At 34.7% G+C, this 24,786-nt stretch overlaps 1 pseudogene across 1 annotated transcript; it reads left to right on the top strand.

Moving 5' to 3' along the window:
* The first annotated feature begins 19,208 nt into the window (after nt 1-19,208).
* LOC143629190 (abscisic acid receptor PYL4-like) lies at nt 19,209-20,932 on the top strand (annotated as a pseudogene). Its single transcript, XR_013152897.1, has 2 exons — nt 19,209-19,589; nt 20,025-20,932. The product of XR_013152897.1 is annotated as an abscisic acid receptor PYL4-like (transcript).
* The last annotated feature ends 3,854 nt before the right edge of the window (nt 20,933-24,786 follow it).

Genomic DNA, 24,786 nt, shown 5'->3' with positions numbered 1-24,786 from the left:
AGTAGATTTTTCTTTTTAGATCTTTTTATTTAGATCGAGTGTTTCTTTTGCGTAGCTAACAAGATTTAAGCCTAGACGTCTTAATATAAATGTGAAAAACTTTTTAATAACGTAATATGTTTACAATTCTTGAAATTCATTCTATCTTATTATATTCATAAACAGTTTTCGTCTCTGAAGAAAAAAAGTTGCTTCAAATTGGAAATATAACTAATTAATTAACACGCCGCATATGCAAAACCTTTTTTTTTTAAATCGTATATTATTGAGTTCGTTTATTTGTTACTTTTATGCAGTATACTTGAAATATTTTTAGATATTAATCATATTATCAGTCGCCTTTTTAAGCTAATTTCACCAGTGAATTAATTGGTAAAATGGTGGGTTTAATGAGAAGTCCGGTTACATACTTAAATGTATTAATTGAACAAAAAAAAAGATATTTATAACTTAACATAGTTCATAGTTGTATGCGTAAAGAATACTTTCAAAACAAAGCATATGATAAAATATATATATATGTTTTTAATATATCATTCATGACGTTTTTAGACTTGGGGTTCATGCACCCCATGCATGAACCGTTTGGATTTTTGTGTCATCACCAATCACCACCTTCAATATTGCCAATAAATATGTGGGACCTTAATCACTTCACTTCACTCCATGGTAAATATTGGTAAGTGAATTGCACGTTTCATTTTTTGTTCTAGGTTTTTACAATTAAAAACAACTTTTCGGTTTTGTTCTTCCTATAAGATTTCAAAAACCGGGATTGTTCAGTTTGATTTGGTCAACTTAACGAAATATATTTATGTCTTATTCTAATATTGTTATACATACACATATGATTCCAAATATTTGTAGTAAAAAATTTTTTTTTTTTTTTTTTTTTTTGTTTAATTTTACCTTTTATTTCTACTGATGAAACATAGATATTACATCAATATAGCAGGTAGGCGGGCAACAAGCTGCGCCGCCACCCCTTTCTGAATTGCAAACCCTAACCTGCTAAAGACATACCCCTGCCCCTTTGGAGTCGACACATTGCTATGCACAACCTTTTGGACCCTGGTTAGAAAACGGATAGCTTCCGGTGCCAAGGAGCCAAATGTATCAAAAGCCAGAGGGACAAAAACATGTTGGTTCTCTTCGCAGGCTTTAGCATGTTTCTCCACCTTCTTCGTTTCAGCCCTTTTTATTGCTTGCCCAGCTACAAACCCATTATCCCTCAAACCAGCTAAGGGAGATACCCCTGTGAGGTCAACACAAGCGTGTTTTCCCCCGGCCCAACCAAAGACGAGCAAATCTGCCGGTCGTAGAGTGGATCTCCCTTCCGTGGGGTCTGTAAGGAAGTTTACGGGGGCTTCCTTTTTAGCTGATATCCCAGCTCGCCTTAAGATGTCCCAAAGAACGTCCCGCACCCAATCATGTCGGTATTTGAACCCAGGCATCTCCTTGCAATGAACCGCATGCTCTCCGAATTTATCCAGGCAGGCCTTACGGCAGATCGGACATGTTTCGTCTTCGGGGTACATTGGGACCATCAAACGGTACTTAAGAATGGCCCTATACTCGACCGCAGACATGCTTTGGCCCAAGCCATCAATCGGGATAACGGTCAGAAAATCTTGGGCATGAGGACCTTGTAAGCATTCAAAAACCGCCTTCTGTCGGGGGGACAATCCAAAAACTTCTCCCAGGCTCTGAGCGATTTTTCCAAAAAGGGCATTCGCCAAAGTTTTTTGAGGCTTTGGTGGGGCGGTGTCCATATTAGAGAAACCGCCAATGTCAAAGTCTGGGAGAGCGCCATTTAGGCGTTCCAGGGCCTGCACATAGTCTGGGTCCAGGTCGACAACTCCGCTGTTCCTTAAGATGTGATTCTGTAGCTTCCAAGACTGAGCCCTCGACGCTACAAAAGCGTAAACCCCGACATCATGAGCCGAAAGAAGGCCTAAACCCCCTAAGCGCATCGGTAAAGATGCAAGTCGCCACTGAAGATCACCAAAGAACGGGCCTCCACATACAACTATGTCTTCAATGGCTTCTCGTAGCCCCTTATCAAAACAGGATACCGCATCATCCATCATATGGGGGTGGCAGGTTCGTAACCCAAAAAGCAACTTAGCAACCCCCATGCAAGACCTAAGCAGGAGGAGTTCACTCTGGGGATCCCTAAGGCAAGGTAAGAGTTTCATAAGATCAACCGCACGAGATGCTCTCCGCCTCGCCAACTCCTTAATAAAGTAGGGATCTCGACTAACAGCCCCTCCAAGGAGCTTTACCCCTCTCTCTGGTCTACCAATCCCACTAGGGAAGAGCCCATCTTTGACTTTCACCCCGTTACACGTTGGCCAAAAAACCTCGGTTTTCTTAATATTAAGTTTCAGCCCCAATGATGGCCCTTCCGAGTTGATAATGTCTAGGGCTTTAGCGACTTCGTTGGCACCACCAATAATAGTCCCATCATCCAAGTACCAAGCATGAAATGGGAGGTTACAGTCGTTTTGTACCCGGAGAACAAGAGGGTGTAATGCTAAGGCAAAGAGGAGGGGCCCAAGGGGGTCTCCCTGCTGAACCCCAGTAGTAGCCCCTATACATTTATCATCAACGTACAACCTAGCCGGCTGGGCATAAAGGAACTGGACCCATAGATAGATAGACGGGCAATGATGATGAACCTCTCGGAGAAGAGCTGTGCGGTCGACCATATTGAAGGCGTTGGAGAAGTCCACGGTAAGCATAGCTAAAGAGCCGTCCGCGTGAAAGGAGTTAAGAAACCGGTTCGCGCTGTGAAGCACCGCCTCTGCCCCATTAGGGGTCCCCACCCCAAACTGAAAGTCCCTTAAATACTGAGTCATTTCCTTCCCAACCATCTTCATAGCCACTTTAGAAACCAACCTACGCCAGATAGCCCCCACAGCAATGGGCCGAATTCCATTATCCGGCTTTAATAAAGGGGTAAGGGGGGCCGAAGCAATAAACTCAGCGAGCACCTTGGGGCACAGACCCCCTAGCCATAAGTTGACGACTTCAGTGATGGCTGAGAGCAGCCCCATGGAAGTCACTGATCCCTCACCACTAAGAGCATCCAACAAGTGTTGCGCCCGCAACCCGTCTCTCCCGCATGAGGTCCCTTTAGGAAATGATCGGATACATCTAAGCACACAGTCCCCATCCACAGAGAGAGTAGGCAGGACGACAGAGCTAGAAGGCAAGGACGGAGGCGGCACCACTGGGTGTTTATCAATGAGGGCTTTCATGGTTGAATCTCCGAGAGGGGCAACCCCACTTGAGCATAATACCTTGACTGCAGCTGTGAAATGACCATCCCTGACTTTCCTGAGACATTGTTTAATATTAAGGCTGTTTTCAGAACCCTCCTCCCCTCCAACCTCTCTTTTAGAAAAAAAGCTCCCCCCCACGTTATCAAAGAGAGAAAGAACCAAATCAGCAAAACCAGATCCATCTTTCCACACCGCAAGTGCTTGCTGAATGCTACTACATTGCAAAGACTTTCGATTCCCTGACCTGCGTTCCTGCCTAGTGGAAGGTTTCACCACCCTTAAAGTACAACGCGGCAACAAAAGTAATTTGACCCAATTCTCAATCGAGCCTGGTGAAACCACTACCTTGCGTAAAGCGCATGCCAAAGTCTGAGCAAACGCCAAACGACAACTTGGGGGGATGCTCTTAACCGTTTGAATGGGAAGGGAGAAAACCCGTTCCAAAAGGGATACATCCCCAACCACTCCTACAGATGGACTTGGGTCCATATCCACAGACACACGATTAGGTTTCTGGATCCCAACAATGAATTCTCCAGCATCTCCAGAATCCACAGAAAAAGAATAGACACCATCAGCATGCTTGCACCCCCTGCTAAGGGCATGCAACGTCATGCACCTCCCACATAACCATTTATCCCCCTCCCGAAGGGCTTCCCCAACATCAATAAACAGGTCCAAATCCTTAGAGATAGCGTCTTTTAAAAGGTTCTTCCGAGTATCCGTTTTGAAATGGGTACTTTGCATGTGCTCAGTTAGGCGGAAAAACCCCGAGGACCCAGGTCTACCATCCTTACACTCGTGGAAATGCTTAAAGGGGCATGGCCTTAAACCGTAAGTGGAGCTAGGACCAAGCCCTCCTGTATTTACGTTTCGAATTCTTTTTATGGTAGCCATGTACACACGAGAACAGAAACAAACAAATCACAAAAGACACCGGACCCCTAAAGACCCCGACTCGAGATGAGTTAGAGCAAGAAACAGAGACCAAACCCCTCACACTCGAAGGAGGGGAGCAACTACGGGTTGCTCACCCCCATCTAGCACCCCACAACAACCGCTAAGGCATAAGAGGAGGAAGGTATAGCTCCAAAACAAAGCAAAATGGGTAGAACTCCAACTCACAATACCCCCTTAAGCACCCAAAAGGAAAATAGAAAGAACAAGAGCGAAAAATCAAGAAGTTTGGTTGAGGCAAAAGGTCGAACAGTTGGTGTGCATGACAGAAAAAAAGGTAAGTGACTATGTGAAATAGGAGTGAATGATTCAGTGGTGTATGATTCAGTAGAAGACAGGGTGGGGTGCGTAAGTGACTATGTGAAATAGGGGTGAATTTCTTGGAATGTGCTGACCAGGGGAAGGGAGGCTTTTCGGCCTGTGAAGTAGAAGGGTGGGTGTGGGTTTTCATTTCGAGGTAAATATGCATGTATCGACTAAGATCAGTTTAGCTCGAGGCGAAACCAATTTTTGTTATGCAGTTTTCATTTCCGGTCATATTTTATTTTTTGGCTATGGTTTAGTTTGATCCTGTCCTATTTAAACTGTGATTCACACATGGTATTTCATAACAATCTAATAACTTAGCGTATTAGATTGTATCTAATTTATTAGGGCGCGCATTAATTAATTAGTACGGAACTTTTGTATCTAAGTCTCTAGTTGATGCTTATTTTTGTCATAATCAAGAAAAAAGAGTGTTAATTTTTAGTTTAATCTAGCTACTAAATATCAAAGCTTGAAAAATAAATAATAGTTATTTTATTTTCTATTGTTTTGGTAATTAAGTTATTATATATCAAAGATTCAAAGACCAACTTCAAAATACCTAAGTTTGGATATTGAATTAGTAGCCTAATTGGAATGTGTCAGCTTTAAAGGTGAAGTCGTAAAAGATTTGAATCTATGAGATAGATCGGTGTTTGGATAGATTCGTCCAATCACTGCGATAAAGTCTACATCAGCTGGAAAAGCTGGATCAATGACCCATGCATGCATGTTGCTTAATATATAACTAGACGTACGTACGATCCATGGTGGTTTGTCTTTTGCGTTAGCAACTTTGGGTGTCATTTCTATTATTTATCCACTCACTCTTCAATTCTCATGAGTTTAGATCCATTTAATTAAATGGCTTCCTATGTAATTTTGTAAAAGATAAAAGAATAATGTGACATTAAAATGAATCATGTAAATGTGAATTTAATTAGTTAATTAATTTCCATAATTTTTTCCAAAAATTTGTTACTTATAAGTAGAAATCGTTAGACGTTTTCATATTGATCGACTAAAGAGTTACGAGTACTAAATCTATCAAAATTAAGTTGTTAATATATGAAGTATTTCCTACCAACCATGCTTATTGTCTGTTTTATATTATGCAAATGGTTTCCAAAAATATTTAAATTTAATATTTTATTTAAAGTTGTAAATATATTAATGTATTTCTTTTTTAAAGTTCACCTTTTCAAAATTACTACAATATATTAAATTTAAACCGTACTGATATTTGTTTCTTTATTAAAAAAAATATAAAATATTCATATATATTGAAATGATCGATGATCAGTCAAGAAAGATCATTAACATTTTTAAACCTCTTTTCAGCCACATTTCAAGAGATATATACTATCTATTTGCACATATAATATGATATTTCATTAATATAACTATATAATTTATTGTCACCATTTGGCAAAGAAAAGTCTGTTTTTATATTACAATTCCAAGTGTTAATTCGTGTTTATGTTTGACACGCATCTATACAAGTAGTTGTACTTTTAAAGCAAATATTTGGGATCCCTAAATTGAGCCAACTTTGGTGACGAAGAAACAAGCATTGGGACAACTGGTTGTGTTGTTCCATAGAAACAACTTGTTCCCACACTATAATAAAACTTGTTCGCAGATGGGCGGAAATATTTAATAAGGGGCTATTTAGTTGTGGACTCGAATTTGATTCACCGGTGTTACAAATTTTCGGTTCTCTCGATCATTACTTTTATCAGTTATCAAGAGTGATTTTTACCATCGTTGAGTCATTATCTTTTCTCTTTCTCGTCGGATTGAGGCTGGTCACCTGAATATGTTGGTGTTTTAAGTGTATAGGTATGTCTAGGATTTTTATAGTTTCTTGATACTTATAGCCTTATAGGTTTTGATAGGTGATTCTAAATTCCACTTAGGTTTTCAATTTGTCGTTACAAGTTTAACTAATTATTTTTTTCTATATACCACATTACCTAACCATTACCAAAACCACGGGATATTATTTGAATTATTTTTATTTCTAGCTATCCTTGTATTATATAGTTAGTGTAATAACTATTTAAGTTTTGTTATAATTATTCTGCTATTGTCTCGTGAACTTTCTTCTAGACATGAGTTTTGTCTTAATAATAACATAGTTATGACGTGATTTCAGTTCGCCGGTCCTATATATCAATGGACTATAGATTCAGGGATTTTTTTCTTGATTTAGGTGGGTTAAAGAAAAAAAAAATGCTTTTAGATAGTGTACTATAATTTAATTGCTTTTAGGTAATCCTTAATCTGAGATGACGGATTACATGTACACACAAGCATGCTTTCCACGTGTGTCTCCAAGTCGGATGCCATGTCAACGGTTAATACACGTGGAATCCTCTATCTGAGATAGAGGATTATATAAACTCATTATACCACCATTTATCGTGGACTTATCATATGGAGTCTCCTTTTTTACCTCCTGGACATGTGTCACAACCCCTAAAATTCTCCATCTCAAATAGAGAATTGTCACACAAAGAATATATGTTAATAACTCTCGTGAATGAATTGTATTCAACATTTGGAATTAGTAAATGTCATATTTGTCACCACAAAAATGTATTCAGTTTTCTCGTGTATAAAACCTTTTTTCATGAGTGAATTATCTGTATTGGACTTTTAAAATGTAACCATAGGAATCCTCCATCTTTACATTTAAAGATAGGATTATAGCTATTCTTTACACACTCTTAATACAATATTAATTAACTTTTAATGTCAACGAATACGTTACATTTACGTATAGTTAGTTAGGGGTTGAGATAAAATAACAATAGATTTTATAAATTCATCACTTCATTTTTAATATGGAAAACCCTTCTCATGTGGGTTTTTCATACATTGTTTTTAATGTAATGTATAAAATCTATTGTTATTTTATCTCAGCCCCTAACTAACTATACGTAAATGTAACATATTCGTTGACATTAAAGGTTAATTAATATTGTATTAAGGGTGTGTAAAGAATAGTTATAATCCTATATTTAAATGTAAAGATGGATGATTTCTAGGGTTACATTTTAAATGTCCAATGCAGATAATTCACTCATAAAAAAATGTTTTATTCACGAGAAAGCTGAATACATTTTTATGGTGACAAACATGACATTTACTGATTCCAAATGTTGAATACACTTCATTCACGAGAGTTATTAGAATATATTCTTTGTGTGACAATGCTCTATTTGAGATGGAGGATTTCAGGTTTTGTGACATGTGTCCAAGAGGTAAAATAGGAGACTCCATATGGTAAGTCCACAGTAAATGGTGGTAAAATGAGCTTATGTAATCCTCTATCTCAGATAGCTCTATCTCAGATAGAGAATTCCACATGTATTATCCGTTGACATGACATCCGACTTGAAGACACACGTGAAAAGCTTGTTTGCGTGTACATGTAATCCGCCATCTCAGATGGAGGATTACCTAAAAGCAATTAAATTCTAATACACTACCTAAAAGCACTTTTTTTTCTTCAACGCACCTAAATCAAGAAAAAAATCAGACTCAGGAGGCGTCGAGATATCATGTAGTATACGTTGGTGTTCTTAATAGTTAATGCAATCCTAATATTACGAGATGGCAAGATACACATATAACTTTATACTTTGAACACTCTCCATTCAAAAATCATGGATTTAAACTAAGGTTTTGTCAATGATCTAATCAAAGCATGTCTTATGAAACAAAAGGTTTTATTTTCTCTATAATATATATGGCCGTGACTTAAAATGCTTTAAGGGAGGTTCAAACTGAAACCTCGTCACTAGTGGATATATATTTGTACAAACAAAAGGTTAAAAATTAGTAGGACCTAGAAACTTAATGATGATTGGAATAGTGTTTAATTTGTATGAGATAATTATGTGACAATGAGATATTAGTGTATAATGTAAATGAATGATCCTTCCACCCATTGCGGAGACTTTTATAACGGCCAGTTGGTACTTTTATGATAAGCATCATCTAAAAGAGTGGGGTTCTGGTCTTAAAAGAAACAATCAAGTTGAAGATGGTAGTTGTTAAAAGGATGTAAGATTGAAAGAAGAAAAATGCAAGTTGCAAGTAAACTTCCAATATAGATATACACACAAATACAATATAACTACAAACAATACAAAAAGGGATAAAAGCGAAGCAATTAACCACCCCCCACCCGGGGGGGGGGGGGGGGGTGTTCTATGTTGCGCCCCTTGTCTTACATCAAAATGATCGAGAATATATATATATATATATATATATATATATATATATATATATATATATATAGGGGATGGTTCAAGAGAGAAATGATATTATTGTAATAAATGAAAGAAATTAATATGAGTCACTAGTTTTGTTTTAAGTTTTAAATGCTTAAAGCTAAATAAAGAGAGTATTAATCATTCTCTTTGTTCAATTAATATAACTAATAAACCATAATACTTATCTACTTAATTAATATAACTAATTAAATTATTCTAATTGGAAAATATTAAGAACTCATTTATTTTTATAACTTATTTTTTGTGTCTTGATTTCTATCCTACACAAGTATAATTTATTCATACATTAAAATTTCTTTATATCCAAAACTAATTTCTTCCAACTCAATATATTAATATTTATCAAAACATACTTACATTATAATGAATAATACAAAAAAACTATATTATATGTGTTTGCATTAAAAATCAACAAAAAACATACAACTTACACAAAAACGTATAATCTACACTTGTTTCAAGAATAAGACAACATATAACCAACACACGAAAAACATATAACCTACACACGAAAATTTTATCTTACACAAATACAATTTATTCATACATTAATTTCTTTTTATTCAAAACCAATTTCTTCAAACTCAACATATCAATATCCATAAACACGTAGTTAAATTGTAATGAATAATACAAAAAACTATCATACACATGTTTGCATTAAATGTCAATAAAAATATACAACATACACAAAAACATATAACATACACTTGTTCTAAGAATAAAAAAACATATAACCTACATACGAAAAACATATAACCTACGCATGTGTAAGATATGTGTATCTTTGTGTAGTTTATATAATTGTTGATGTCGAATTACATATGTAAGTTGTAAAATTTTTGTATGTTGTACGTTTTTATCGCTAAAAACAAGTGTAGGTTCTATAACTATGTGTAGGTTGTATATTTATTGTTTACATTTAATGGACACATTTGTATTATATTTTTTTTATTATTATTTATGACAATAATTTTTATAGGCATACTAATTGAAAAAAAAAATATATTATGTTTTGATATTTAGTGTTAAAAACATGCTAATAAATTGAGTAGAAATTATTTTTTTAATATAAAGAATATTATTATATGAATAAATTGTATGTATGTTGAATAAAATGAAGAATGTGTAAATAAAAAATAAACTAAAGTAGTGTTTTTTATCTTTTTAATTATTGTAGTTAAATTAGTTAGATATATTAACTAGAGAGAGATTTATTATAATTATATTAGTTGTATTAATTGAAGAGAGATAGTGCATTTATTGTTGCACTTATATTTTTTTAATTTATTTTTAAATATTTAAATCATAAAATATAACTAGTGGCTCATATTCATTTTTCTCATTTCTTGCAACAATTTGATTTCTTTCTTAAACTTAAACACATATATATATATATATAGGTGAACTTTAGCTATTTGTATATAAAACTCGTTAGTTTCATCAAACCCTTTATATGATGTAACAATACAAATTCATGCCCATGTCTTGTCTCCTTGATCACTCTCCACCGATTATCGATAAGTTATGTTACTTTCTAGAACATCTTTGTTGTTATAACCGATTTATATGAATCCACATGTTAATATTGTCATTATCGTTATTGATCAGAAACACCTAAGCTTCTAGCTAGCTTGTTTACTCATGAAACACGCCATTCAACATGTTTATACTTGACATATTACATATGATTATTGTGACCGATCTGTATCCCCATACGAGTTTCCATTAACAGAAATTACATATGTCAATTATTTAAAAGGGCCTACGCTAATAGATAAACGTATATTCCATATTAAATACACAAATAATTTTAGATTGTATATATAAAGTAAATATAATTGTGTATTTTATTTCTAATTGCTTTTTTTAATGCAAGAGCATTAGGATGAATGAACCTGGGCAATATATCGTGACCGAATTTATAAAATACAATATATTATGTTCAAAATTTTAATGATGTGCTAAATATATTAGTGAGATGAGTTCAACTACGTAGTTGTTTATTTCCTATGGAAATTATCGTAATATATAAAATACAAGTATGCTCAAATTAATGATAAAGAAAACTTCAATGCTTGAAGAAGTTTTATGCTAATTGTTCAGTGTATTATGATCTTATAAATATCTAGGGCTATTATTTTTCAATTTCAATATGTAGTTCCTCAACTGATCTAATTTGAATAGCCACCAACTTGTTAGTCAAGTCATAAAACATTGGACCTGAACATGTATACAGTTTTCATCAAGCCATAGTACAACCTGAACATGTATACAACCATCAAAGGATACACACCTTATATATGATGAAAGCTATGAAACCAATCAAGACAAAAAAAAATGATGATCTTTGCGATTATTGATCATTCAATGAGTTGACATCTAATTTGGGAGTCTACATAGGTGTTGATATGTGATAGCGGTGATCTCAAAAACTAGGTTTCGATACCGATCATGATCATCTCCGTATAAAACTAGACTTTTATTTGCAATGAAATACTTATGGGTTTTAAGGGTCTTCCTTCATACCAGCTTCTAGACCCGGACCCGACTCAATACTCACATGTTTCCTTATGTTATACCCAGGAGCCAACCCAATTTAACAGTAAACAGGTATGACGAAACGGGTTCATGAGTGACAGGTCTTGCGGATTTTACTGGTCTTATATATCTGGTTTATGTTTCATGTACACCTAGTATTTATATTTGCTCGTCTCGAAATATTCAACAAACATGCTAATTTTCTCTTTTTTCTATTTTCTTTTATAAAAATGAGTGCCTATTATAAAGGGTGGGGGAATATATCCTTTCATGTTAAACCATAGAAATGCACATCCTTTTTATCTCTCTACTGTCTTATTCTCAAAACCGTTGTTTAAAATTAAAATAAGATAAATATGATAGTATGATTGTAACGGAACCCAGTCGGTATTGATAGTTTTGGTGGCGATCGAGGCAAGGCAGGTTCTCGCGCGTATCGCATGTCCATATATACATCCAGACTCTATATATCCATGTGCTTTCCGTGTAACATATATGAGAGAGAATTAAATTCAACAAACGGTTAGAGGTTAAAGGTTCAAAATGGTATCACATATCTCGTGAAGGACAATATTGTCAGGTGGTGCGGAAGATTCATGAAACATTCACTTCCTACCATTAAAAACAGAAATTACTTGAATTTAAATATTTAAACTAGAGGGAAGCGGGCTCCAAGAATTGAAAACATATTTTGGATCGAAGACGAAAAATATTTTGGGTTTGAAGTAAAGTAAATATTTTGTTATCTTTAAACAAATTAATTTTTTAATAAGCTTTTCTGGTTATGATCTAGGAACCCGTTTGTCACTATAGACTATAACACAAAACCTTTTGGTTGTGAGTTAAACCCGTTTGTAACTAGATCAAGCTTGTTGTTATGTAATTGAGTTTAACATTAAATATACATATCGTTTTTCATAAAAATACATATAATATTTTTTTTAAAAATTTGGGTTTAGCGGGGTGTCGGGTCGGAGGCCGTCGACCATCCAAACCCCCCTCCCCCCGGCCAGCTGTACTCTGTAACTACTATTTTCTTTTTTATCTATATATACAAGTATTGCACTTTATTTTATGGAAAATTGGTTTTAAATACTCCCAACTATGCCTTATTGACAAATAACAATCCCAAATTAACACTTAGCTGATGGCGGTCCCAACTAATGGTGTATTTGTTTATAATGATCCACGACTAACGGATGATTAACTCCGTTAGTTTGACGCTTACGTGGCATGCTTTGTTGTCAAAACCTTGATTACGTGGCATAATACGTGGCAACCAGGAATAATAATAACAATAATTATAATATAACATATATAAATAGGTTACATATCCACATCATCCGGTGAACAGTTCACCGTCTTCTCCATCTCCACACCATGTTCTCCGGCGACACCTTCGTTGCAACCCTCACCATCATCCGCCGAGTCATAATATGTCGCTATGTTTACACTAACAGATTTATATCCATTTACCAAAACCCTAAATACCATGTTCACTTTAAATTCTTCCAATTGAATGCCACTGATGTCGCCAGCCGTTGAACTCAACGCCACGGTGCTGGTGCTTTCTTCTGACCGAAATTAGCTCTGAACCTCCATTTGTTTCTGCCGCCATAGTGGTGGTGCTTCGTTCTTTAGTTCCTCCCAGATCGGATCTGGTGTTGAACCTTCGTTTAGCACTCTGAAAGCTCAAATTCCGACACATAGTTTTTGTAGACAGCCGTGAATTGATGGATTCTGCCATTGAACAAGATAATTGAACAAGATTGGGTGAGTGGTAGTGAAATTAGGGGTTTAAGTTTGATGAATTGAAACCGAGGAAAAATCTTGGGGGTGTAATTGGAGATGACCAGTGGTGTGGGATGGGATGTAGTAGTGGGTGGCGGTGATTGTTTTACGGGAGGGGAAGAAAAAGGGAGAGAGATTGAGAACTTGAGAGAGAGAGAGAGAGAGAGTAATAAAATCAAAAGATTGCGCCACGTATTGTAAGGCCCTGTTACCGGTAGCCCTACTTTAGCGTCGGATTTACTCATAAACACAGTTCTACAAATCAGAGTTTATTAAAACTTTCGCGGAATATAAAAATGTAACTGTTTATTACAAAATATTTAATCTTTTCTTTAAAGCCATAACACAAATCATCACATTAAAACATCATTTCTTCCATCTTCAAATGCCAGCCGTTCGATCCATGCAATGTGCCAACCTCATGCTAGCTCTTTAATCATATTCACCTGTGTGCATACCAAAAGTCAGCTACGCTGAGTGAGTTCTAGTTAATCAGGCGACATACAATACATACACACATATTACATACATACATATCTTAACCTTGTATAATTATCCATAAGAGGACGTCACATAATATCTATTAAAAGAACTATTACTATTTCCCTACTATTTATATTCTCCATAGAAGGACACTCTATATGTATATTCTCCATAGAAGAAACATCCTATATACTTCCATAGGAGGAACACTATGCTTTCCATTAAAGAAACACTATGCTTTCCATTAAAGGAACACAAGGCTTTCCATTAAAGGAACACTCTACTTTCCATTAAAGGATCACTCTGTATATTATCCGTATAGGGATCTCTGTATATAAGTTATCACTTAATATCCATATAAGGAGACAATCATAGCTATCCTTGGCAATACATGCAATATCCGAAGATCGTTCACGTATCGACAAGTAATCATCCTTGCATTTAATAAAATATCCATATCTTTATTTATAACCTAACGGTACATGCAGTATCCGAAGATCGTTCACGTACCGACAAGCAATCATTCATACCATACACATATATCACATAGGGCATACACTTATCACTTAGGATAAGTGTATTAACTGATCACATCGAGTATGCACACAGCCCCGAAAACATAACAAGGAAAAGGGGCTAGAAACTCACCTGAACTCGGTTACTTCTTCTGCTAATGGTTACTCCTTCTCGAGCTGTGCGCGTTTAACTGTTTAATAATTACAGTATTAAGTACCGCTCTAGTCATCTCATTGCTACTTAATTAGTCTTACACGTCTAAGCTGTTTTACTTCATTAAATCATTACCTGGTTAGTTAATCGTTACTCATTAACCTTTAAAGGTATCTTTCATAAATTGCCAAACTCCAAGGGCTGTTATGTAATTATATAATTCTTTTCTAAGTCCAGGGACCATTCTGTCTTTATATTAAACTCCTAGTTCGTTACTTTGCCCTTAACGAATTGGGTAAAGAATCACCCTCTGATTCGCTAAGCTCCCATAACGAACTAGCTAACGAATCGCCCTCTGATTTTCTAAGCTCCCATAACGAACTAGCTAACGAATCGCCCTCTGATTCGCTAAGCTCCCATAACGAACTAGCTAACGAATCGCCCTCTGATTCGCTAAGCTCCCATAACGAACTAGCTAACGAATCGCCCTCTGATTCGCTAAGCTCCCATAACGAACTAGCTAACGAATCGCCCTCTGATTCGCTAAGCTCCCATAACGAACTAGCTAACGAATCGCCCTCTGATTCGCTAAGCTCCCATAACGAACTAGCTAACGAATCACCCTCTGATTCGCTAATCTCCCAAACGAACTAGCTAACGAATCACCCTCTGATTCGCAAAGCTCCCATAACGAACTAGCTAAAGAATCACCCATAACGAATCACCAATAGTTCTTATCCAGACTTTGACTCAAGGGTCAAAGTCAAAATCGTCAAGAACAGCGAATAGTCAACAGATCTTAGATCTGCAATTAATCATTCGTTTCTTAACCAAATATCACGATTTTGGTATCAACGGAATCGTCTGACCAGCGCCTACAAACCCCAACCATCAAATCGGCCTAACATCGATGTTTAAGGGGTGCGATTTAGGCATATAGGTTACGGGTTCTTTTAGGTTAACAATTAACCTATCAAATGCTAATCAATTCCAGTAATATTTGTTGTTTTGGGTTCGTTTATAACAAACTAACGCAGATCTATGATTTCCCAAATCAAACCGAACCTATACGAACGATTTCTAACTATAAACGTACCTTGAATGAGTCGAACTACGAACACGGTTAAGCCTTGATGTTGTTTTGGTCCGTCACGACGTTCCAGCACCAACAAGCTCGGGTTTTCGCCTTCGGATCTTGGTTCAGGTTATAAGATGGTGTTGTGTGTGTTTTTTAAGGTGTAGGCTAGTGTGTAGATTAGGATAAAAATGGAAAGGATTAGGGTTTAAGGGGTATTTATACTCCCTTAAGCCCATGGACCTAAGGCCCATCTTTCCCTAAGCCTATTTATCCTATCATATTTTATTATTATTATTACTATCCGAATAAAAAATTGGGATGTTACACGTATTATGCCACGTAATCAAGGTTTTGACAACAAAGCATGCCACGTAAGCACCAGACTAACGGAGTTAATCATCCGTTAGTCGTGGACCATCAGAAACAAATACACAATTAGTTGGGATCGTCACTAGCCAAGTGTTCAGTTGGGACTGTTATTTACCAATAAGGCATAGTTGAGAGTATTTAAAACCAATTTTCCTTATTCTATTTTATTTTACCTGCAAGGCGATTCATAAAATGTCACACCCCGTCCAAAGGCGGAACATGCCGGGGTGCAACGTGATTGGACAAATACACAAGACACTATTTAAAGTGACAATATTTATTCAACTCATTTTATTTCAACAAATCAATAATCAACACATCTCGTTCACACGAACGAATTGAATATAAGTAACAATTATATTATTCATTTTACTAATACCCTAATAGTCTTGGTAACGTTTTCATCAAGTCCTCGAGTCAACAAAAGTCAAACATGTAACATTTCATAAAATAAAGTTTATCAACACAAAGGTTGGTGAGCAATTCATAAGTTTGAGCATATAAATAAAGAGCCACAAAACTTGTATACAAAACAATAAATAAAAGCTATAAATTTGGATAAAATAGTTATCGCTAACAAGTTAGCGACACCCAACTATAAGGGGTTGCTAAACACATTAGCACCACCTAGCTACAAGGGGTTGCCGAGTAGTCTAGGATTTCTTAGTTATCGTAAATTGCATTACGTTAACGACACCTTGCCATAAGGGGTTGCCATATGGTATAGGATTTATAGTTCCACCATCCAAAAACGATAAACACATAAGCATATAAGCATGTAAGCATAGAACACCAAATTGAACAATTATTCAAGTAAGGTATACAATCACGTTTGTGGGTTTAAGATTCAAGTATATAAAGCATTTAGTTTGATAAGTGTGAAATGTCACCCCAAAATGAAAGATGGAAAAAGGGGTATGAAAGTACTCACCTCGACTGATGAACCGAGAAATAAATAGATAAATAAATGAAGCTCGAACGGTAAACGAACAGATCCGACTTGAAACAATAAACACCTTAGCTAAAATAAATAACGTAATATATATTAATGAACTTGAAACCATAATAAAACTATATTGGAAACATGGAACGATGAGGTTCGGTTGTAAATCGGATTACCGGTTAATTTGCTAACGATTAGGGACTCACACTTAATTGATAATTTAAAATAAAATAATATTATTTTATTTAGGCTTTTAAATAACTAAACCAATATTAAATAGAAACAAGACTAGTTTAATTCAAGAGTTCGGTTTTATAAAAATGAATTGATAATAAGGTTAATAATAATATTATTAATGTTTAAGATATAAATGATAATAATGATTTTTAAAATATGTTATATATATATATATAGATATAGATATATAAGATAATGTTGATGATATATAACTATACTACCACTCGAGGATTGTTGTTAAAACTAATAATAGTAATAATAATAACAATATAATAATAATTACTTTTGTTGTTGAATACATTATTAATCGATTTAAGAATTTTACTAATAATAATTATTATTATGAAAATTATATGTGTCATATTAAAGATAATAATTTATACTTATAACATTGTAATTCTAATAGTATTAGTGGTAAAAATGTAACTCGAGTATTAATGGCGTGAAACGACAACTAGGCCCGACATGGGTTTCGGTTCGATAAAAAAATAGATAATATTTGTATAATAGAATTTATAGTATTACTTAATAATCAGGTTAATAATGATAATAATAATCATATTAATAATAATCTATAAATTAAGAATATAATGATAATAATAATAATAATAAATATTATCTTGTTAATAATAATAATGATAATAAGCCTTATCATAAGTTATGATGTTAATAAAATAACTAATATAATTCCTGACACTCTCCAAAGTCGGTTTAAGGGGAAACGAACTCGGGACTCGATTACCGGTTATGAGCTAAACACCAAGACAAACAAAACTCTAAATCTCCTTACCATATGTAGTTTGGACGAGAGAAATTGTTGTAGCCGAGTGGGGTCGTCGGACCGATTTCCGGCCATCGGAGACTTGCCGGAAAAATGCGGCAGGTAGCGAGAGAGAGAGAGAGAGAGACAGCCGAGAGTAGAGAGAGAGGGAGCCGAGAGTAGAGAGAGAGAGCTGAGGTTAGAGAGAGAGAGCCGGAGACGATGGTGGTGTTTTGGAGTCGCCGGAGCTCGGGTTCGCCGGAAAAACGACTACAAGGTGGAAGGTGGCGGCTGGTGTGATGTGGTTGGAGTGATGGTTGCGGTGGAGGTGGTGGGTGGTGTTCGGAGGTGGTGGGGTGTCGCCGGATCCGCCGGAGATGCGCCGGCCGTCGAAATTCGGCGCCGAAAAATGAACGAGATAGAGGGAGGCGGCTGTGGGTTTGTTTGTGTTGTTATAGTTAGGTTTAGGGTTTCTTTTATATATATATGTATTATATATATTTTCAAAAATAACCCCTCAAGTTTTAAACAAGTTTAAATTTAGTTTAAAGTTTCTTAAACTAATAACAATTTTACGAAAAATCGGTTTGGACCCCTTATGTTTTCTTAACGACTCTATAATATGACAAACATCGATTTATTGATAATCGATGTCCATAATATTATTATATAATAAATAAATTAAGGTTCTAAAAATGTTTGAGCGTTTTTTACAAAATAAAAGTTTAAAATACGAATATAACTCGAGACTCAAATTTGACGAATGTCACAGTATCCCCAGGTTGTTCCTTTCCAATCGCCCCTCAATCTCTCTTTCAATCTCCGTCACTACGAGGGTCCTAATAATGGTTGATATATTAAGTTAATTAATCTGTTGCTCATTTTACATGGCGATTGTGTAGATCAGTAGATGGATTAACTTTTATTGCATGTTATATATACATTTTGGTTTTCTTCCTTAAAATACAAAATAACATTTGTGGTTACTTTAAATTTTAATAAATTACCTTATAATCTATAATAATCTTACTTTCATTATTAATTCAAACCTGCTTGAATCATGCTATATTATTTCGACTTATAATTATTTTTTGCAATAATGCTTTACATTTCCGTCTAAATTTTGCGAGTTAACACGACACAACTTGTATGTGTGGTTCAACATTTTTACGTCTATTTTTTTTCTGTTTTAACAGTCCCGTTGCAATACTGTTTCGACTTCGTTATTCTTTTCTATAATAATCTTTACGTTTTACTCCAAATTTGTCGAGTTAACACAACACAATGTATCTACATAATTAAACATTTTTACGAATAGTTTTTAATCTGTTTTAACAGTCTTGCGGCCTAAAAAACTAGTTTCCTTCAAAGAAAAACAGTTAGATTTTTATTTTCATATAAATCTTTTCCTTAATAAAGAAATAAAAAAAGATGAAAAAGATTATATGCAAGTTGGTTGCTACTTGCTACCACTTGCATGTCCGGCGTAATCCCTGTGTTTCTTCTTTAAAATTTACAACTTGCTCCCCATACATAACTCCATTCCTCACACTATATATCATCTATCTATCTATCTGTATCTATCATCACACCCATTAATATTATTATTATTATTATTAAAAAAAACAAAGCATGCCTTCACCCATTCAAATTCAAAGAATCCAACCCACACCCACCACCACCGCCAACCACCAACCACCACCGTATGGAGACTCCCATCCTCCATCTACATCCCGGAAGATCCACCCACCACCACACCCACACGGTTGGGCCACACCAGTGCTCCTCCGCCGTCATTCAAACGATATCCGCTCCCATCTCCTCCGTCTGGTCTGTCATCCGATGTTTCGACAAACCTCAGGTAATTTTATAAAACGACTCAGTTTTGCTATCCAAAAGTGTTCGGCGCAACTTTTTGTCTGTTTGTTTTCCTTCTTTATCGATATAAACATTGGATTTTAGTAAACACTAGTTTTTAATGAAATATTAATTTAACTTCTCCGTTAGACCCAAATAACTTTTTAAAACGACTCATTTTTGTTATTCAAAAAGTGTTTTAGAGGCATAACTTTTTGCCTGTTTGTCTTCTGTATCGATATAATCACTAGTTTTTAATGAAATCTTGATATAACTTCTCCGTCTGGTCTGACGTTTTGACAAACCTTAGGTTATTTTGTTTAAATGACTCAGTTTTGTTATTCAAAACGTGTAAACGGCACAACTTTTTACCTGCTTGCCTTCTGTATCAATATAAACACTAGTTTTTTTTTAATGAAATATTAATATAAATTCTCAGGTTTACAAGCACTTCCTGAAAAGCTGTCATGTGATTCTCGGTGACGGTGATGTGGGATCTTAAAGAGAAGTCCACGTGGTGTCTGGACTGCCAGCTGGATCCAGCACCGAAAGACTTGAGATCCTTGATGATCATCAGCATGTTATGAGTTTTAGTGTTGTGGGTGGTGACCATCGGTTGAATAACTACAGATCTGTTACCACCCTCCACACCGATCTGTGATGAGAACACGGTTGTTGTGGAGTCTTATGTTGTGGATGTGCCGTCGGAGAATACTAAGGAAGAGACGTGTGTGTTTGTGGATACTATTGTTAGATGTAACTTGATTTCGTTGAAGCAACTTGCTGAGAATAATTTGGTGAAGAACTGAGAGTAACGGGTTTAAAGAGGTCAGCTATACACACACCGTCCGATATCTAATCCCACGTCGTTTCAGACTAGTGTCCAAGTGGATGTCGGAGGGCTGTTTTCAACAAAAAGAAATAAATCAAAGCTTGACTGTCTATGGTCTAAAACGGATCGTTTGATTGTTCGATGGTGTGAAATCGGATGGGATGGTTTAGCTATGGCGTGACGTAAGAGTAAATAACTAATCGGATTCAAATCGACAAGCTTGTGGATTAATGTGTTGATGATCGTTGTGTTTCTTTTTTTTTTCATGGATTTTACTTGATCCATGATGTGGGTAGAGATTTAGAGAACAAAGTTTCAATTTTTTATTTTGTTTGTTCATGTTTTTTACTAGTGTTTTTTACATGGTTTCATGTTACACTATATAGAAGAAAGGATTTAGAGGTCTGCATGGAATATTTTGATATATTATTTCATTGTTTACTGACATTTAAAACTCATGTAAGATAAAACTTCAATTGTAATGTGGTTTTTAGCTTTTTAATAATCATTCGTTAGATCAAGCTTGAACTTGAATAAACAATGAAATGCATGTATGCTAATAATTGATAGTATTAATATCTTGTGGTTTATTGAACAAGTTGATTATTTGGAATCTTTCGAAATAACTTACTTTTGATCTCTCTAGCAAAAAAGAAAGTCAATAAATAAATAGGACATATTACCTCGAATGAGATATATGGTATCACTACTATAAATACATGATCGATACATCATATATAATAAGTGATAGATATAACCTAAAGTTATAACTCGGATCTAAAAAAAATATTCTAATTTTGGGGTAGACATATCGTAACCTATTATACTACCCACTCAATTTAAAAAAATAACAATAAAATAGAACATTAGCTTTATTAAAATTAATTGTCACTAATTAAACAACCAGATATCCATATAGGATGATACATCAATACGAACGGACTCATAAAAAAGTACTACATCAAAAGTAAGAACTACGCAAAGACAAATCAAACGAAACCCAACAAAAAAGAATACTCAATTGAAGAGATACGAAAGCCTTCACCCATAAAAACGATTAGCACATTACTTTCATTTGTATTTGATCCAAACCCCATAACTAATAAAATAGGAGTTTTCAGAAATTATATTCAACGGGATAAATTATTTTAGAGCATTGTACTAGTTAATTAATATTTATATATATAAAAAAATAATTCAAGCATAGTACTACTTTATTTAAATTTAAAAAAAAAGCATAAAATATTTAATGAATATAAAACATTTGAGTAAAATATCAAACAAACAAAGTTATATAAGTGAATAATAAGAAGCAATTAATACAATAAAATAGAAGTTTTAAGAAATTAGAGTTATAAAATGCTCAACAAACTATGATAACCGGTTAGAAGAGGGGATTTAATTATAATACTAATTATTTATATATTAAAAACTTATGATGTTTCAATGAATAAATTTTAACGTTATTCGTGTCACAAATAGGTTACACGGGTTGACTTCATTTGGACCTGTTTCTAGTCGTATGATGTGTTTATTCGTTCATGATACAAACCCATTTAACTCGATGTGTCATATACAATGTTAACAAGTTAGGTTATAAAAGCTAGCTCTAATGTTATTACGTTGTGAGTTACTTTTTAAATTACCACGCACAAGCTATTTAACAATAAACAAATGAACATTACATTAAATATAAAATTTAACAAAATTTAAAAAAAAATATATATAGAGTAGATATGCATGTGAACAATATTGTAGTTTAGCATAGGCGTGTATCGTGCCCGTAGCGATGAAGAAAGGGGCAAATCCCCACTTAACACATTGTCAGAGTGTACGTGGCGTCGATACTAATATTTATACCTTACATCTCGCTTAAAATTATTATAACATTAAAAACATATCGAGTTTTAAAAGACCATCAACCTTGATTATTGATTACAAAAGATATTCTAGATATATACTCCAATCATATTTTAAAACATAACAATTTATATATGTATCATACTAACTCTCTAAGATACAACAACTATAATTCTTTTAAGAATTTGATGCATTTTTAAATTTTGAACGATGATCATTCTAGAATACAACGCACACGGTTTTCTCAACAACCTTAAATATTTACTTTGTTGTCACCAAAGGGGTCCACTTCCCCACAACTTGACATCGAATCCTCCCACCTCGTATTTATATCAACAACTTGATACATTTCTTTATACTTTTATTACTTTAATTTTTACATTTCCCCTTTTTTGACTATATTTCCATTGGAGAAAGTACTTTATTGATAATGAAGTCATATTCATTTTCTTTCTACATTTTAATAAACTTAGTGTACACATATTTCCAATTTTCAATCAAATTGGTTTGAAGTTTGAACCGATGGCGGTTAAGACTTTTGAGAGTATTGGTCCAAGTCTTCCACCATTATTTCACATAAAGATAAGTTACACCACGTTTGGCTAGTGGCCAGGCTCATTCAAGTGGGAAGTCAGTCTAAAGAAGCCCTCCAAGCTAAGGTTTTGACTTTATCATGGACCCAAGCACATAGTCTGTTGGTGAGTTGTTCCATGTGCAAATGTGTTAAAACTACCTAAGCCATTGATCGTGAAGGGCAGGCAACCAAGGCGTCTAGATCAGCGGGCGTGTGCCCGAGGGGGTAAGACCACCATCCTTAATGAGGAATGTATATAGTTCCTTCCGTACATCATTCACCAAAACTCTTCCATGATAGCAACGTGTGACTAGTGACTGATTTAGGGAAACGTTTGTCTCAAAACTAGCGATATATGGATAACGATCGATTTAGTAACAAGTGGATGCGACTAATTTACGAGTTTCATAGTCATTGCTAAAATTTTATTATATACAATCTTAAGCTTTATTTATTTATATACGTTGTTTCTTTCGGTTTATTTATATTTACATATATCTTTAAAGGCACCCATATATAAAAATGCAAATTAAATAAAAGATTTCATATATATAAAAAAATGATACACAATTATCCAAATATAATATGGCAAATTATTCAAATGAATAAGCACTATTGTAATTTTAGGATACAAACAATTTGACAAATGATGATCAAATTATAAACATGTTAATCCGGTAGATGAGATATAAAATAAGTTAAATGGGTCACAAAGGGTTGGTGGGTTAAATATTGTTAAGCAAAACACATTCATTTAATTAAACATGTCAATAAGATACAATCAATTTTTTAAACATGATATATTTGTAAACTAAAACCTGATTATTTTGATGTTATGTAAAAATTTTAATGTGTTGGTACAAAATATTTATAGTGTAAAAAAAAATTATTTAAGTTTTGGTGGTTAACTACTTAACCTTATAGGTTTTGAAGCCCACTTAACTAAATTCATGGGCAGGCCCAAGTGAAAAGGGCCACCGGCCTCTTTAGTTCAGTTTGGTGTGACACAACAGAAGCGTGAACAAAGGATTTAAATCAACACACCATAGGCATTATTCTGATCAATATTCAACCTACCCAGTTCAGTAGCTAAAGCCACGACCCAACACTATTGGATTCAAGACCAACAACAACAAGAAGAAATCAAGAATTTTTTATTTGGGTGTGGATTGTATTCAATTCTTTGATCGCTAAAGCTAGAAAAAAGGTGTGTTTTTGCTATAATATCTATTGAAATGAATTATTCAAACTCACAACCTCTACCTCCACATGTTTGGAACCTGGATATGATTATCAATTAATGGTTTAAAAATAATTATGGCAGAAAATCATATATTCACATAGATAGGTTCTTAATTTAGTACAGAATCAGTACTAGTATTTTGGTACAATAACTGTTTTGGTGCAGTTTTTTTTAGTAACAAATAAACCGAGTTGGTATAAGTACTGGTACTGGACGAGTACCAAATTGACTAAATTGGTATGACATTCACAAAACCATAATACCAAAACCGTGGTCCTTAATAGCACAAACAAAACATACTACCAAAACCAAAAATAAAATCAATAAACCACAATACCAAATCCATTCATAATAACACAATACCAAAACATACAAACTACTTCTACATATTATAAACTGGTACAAATACCAAAACACCCGTATCCGTACCATAAGTACCGAATACCAAAATCCTGATACCGCAACTCGTACCGAATAAACTAAATTGGTATATGTAGTTGTGCACGTTTGTACGAATCATAGATCGAACCGCCGAATCGGAAAAATTGGGTGCTATCATATAGCCTTGTATCGGCTAAGTTCACGAGTTGGAGATAAGCGGACTCGAACCGCTGACATCCGCCGCAGGGTAAACCACCGCCTCTCAGGTCCCCCGGCTGATTCTACCATAGAGGCCAACGATAGACAATAAC

This window comes from Bidens hawaiensis, unplaced genomic scaffold, assembly GCF_021521415.1.
Source record: "Bidens hawaiensis isolate Kalapana, Puna unplaced genomic scaffold, B.hawaiensis_p1.1 tig00005179_1, whole genome shotgun sequence".
Classification (NCBI taxonomy): Eukaryota; Viridiplantae; Streptophyta; class Magnoliopsida; order Asterales; family Asteraceae; genus Bidens; species Bidens hawaiensis.
The sequence above is the reverse complement of the archived record's forward strand: the minus strand, read 5'-3'. Positions and strand labels throughout refer to the sequence as shown.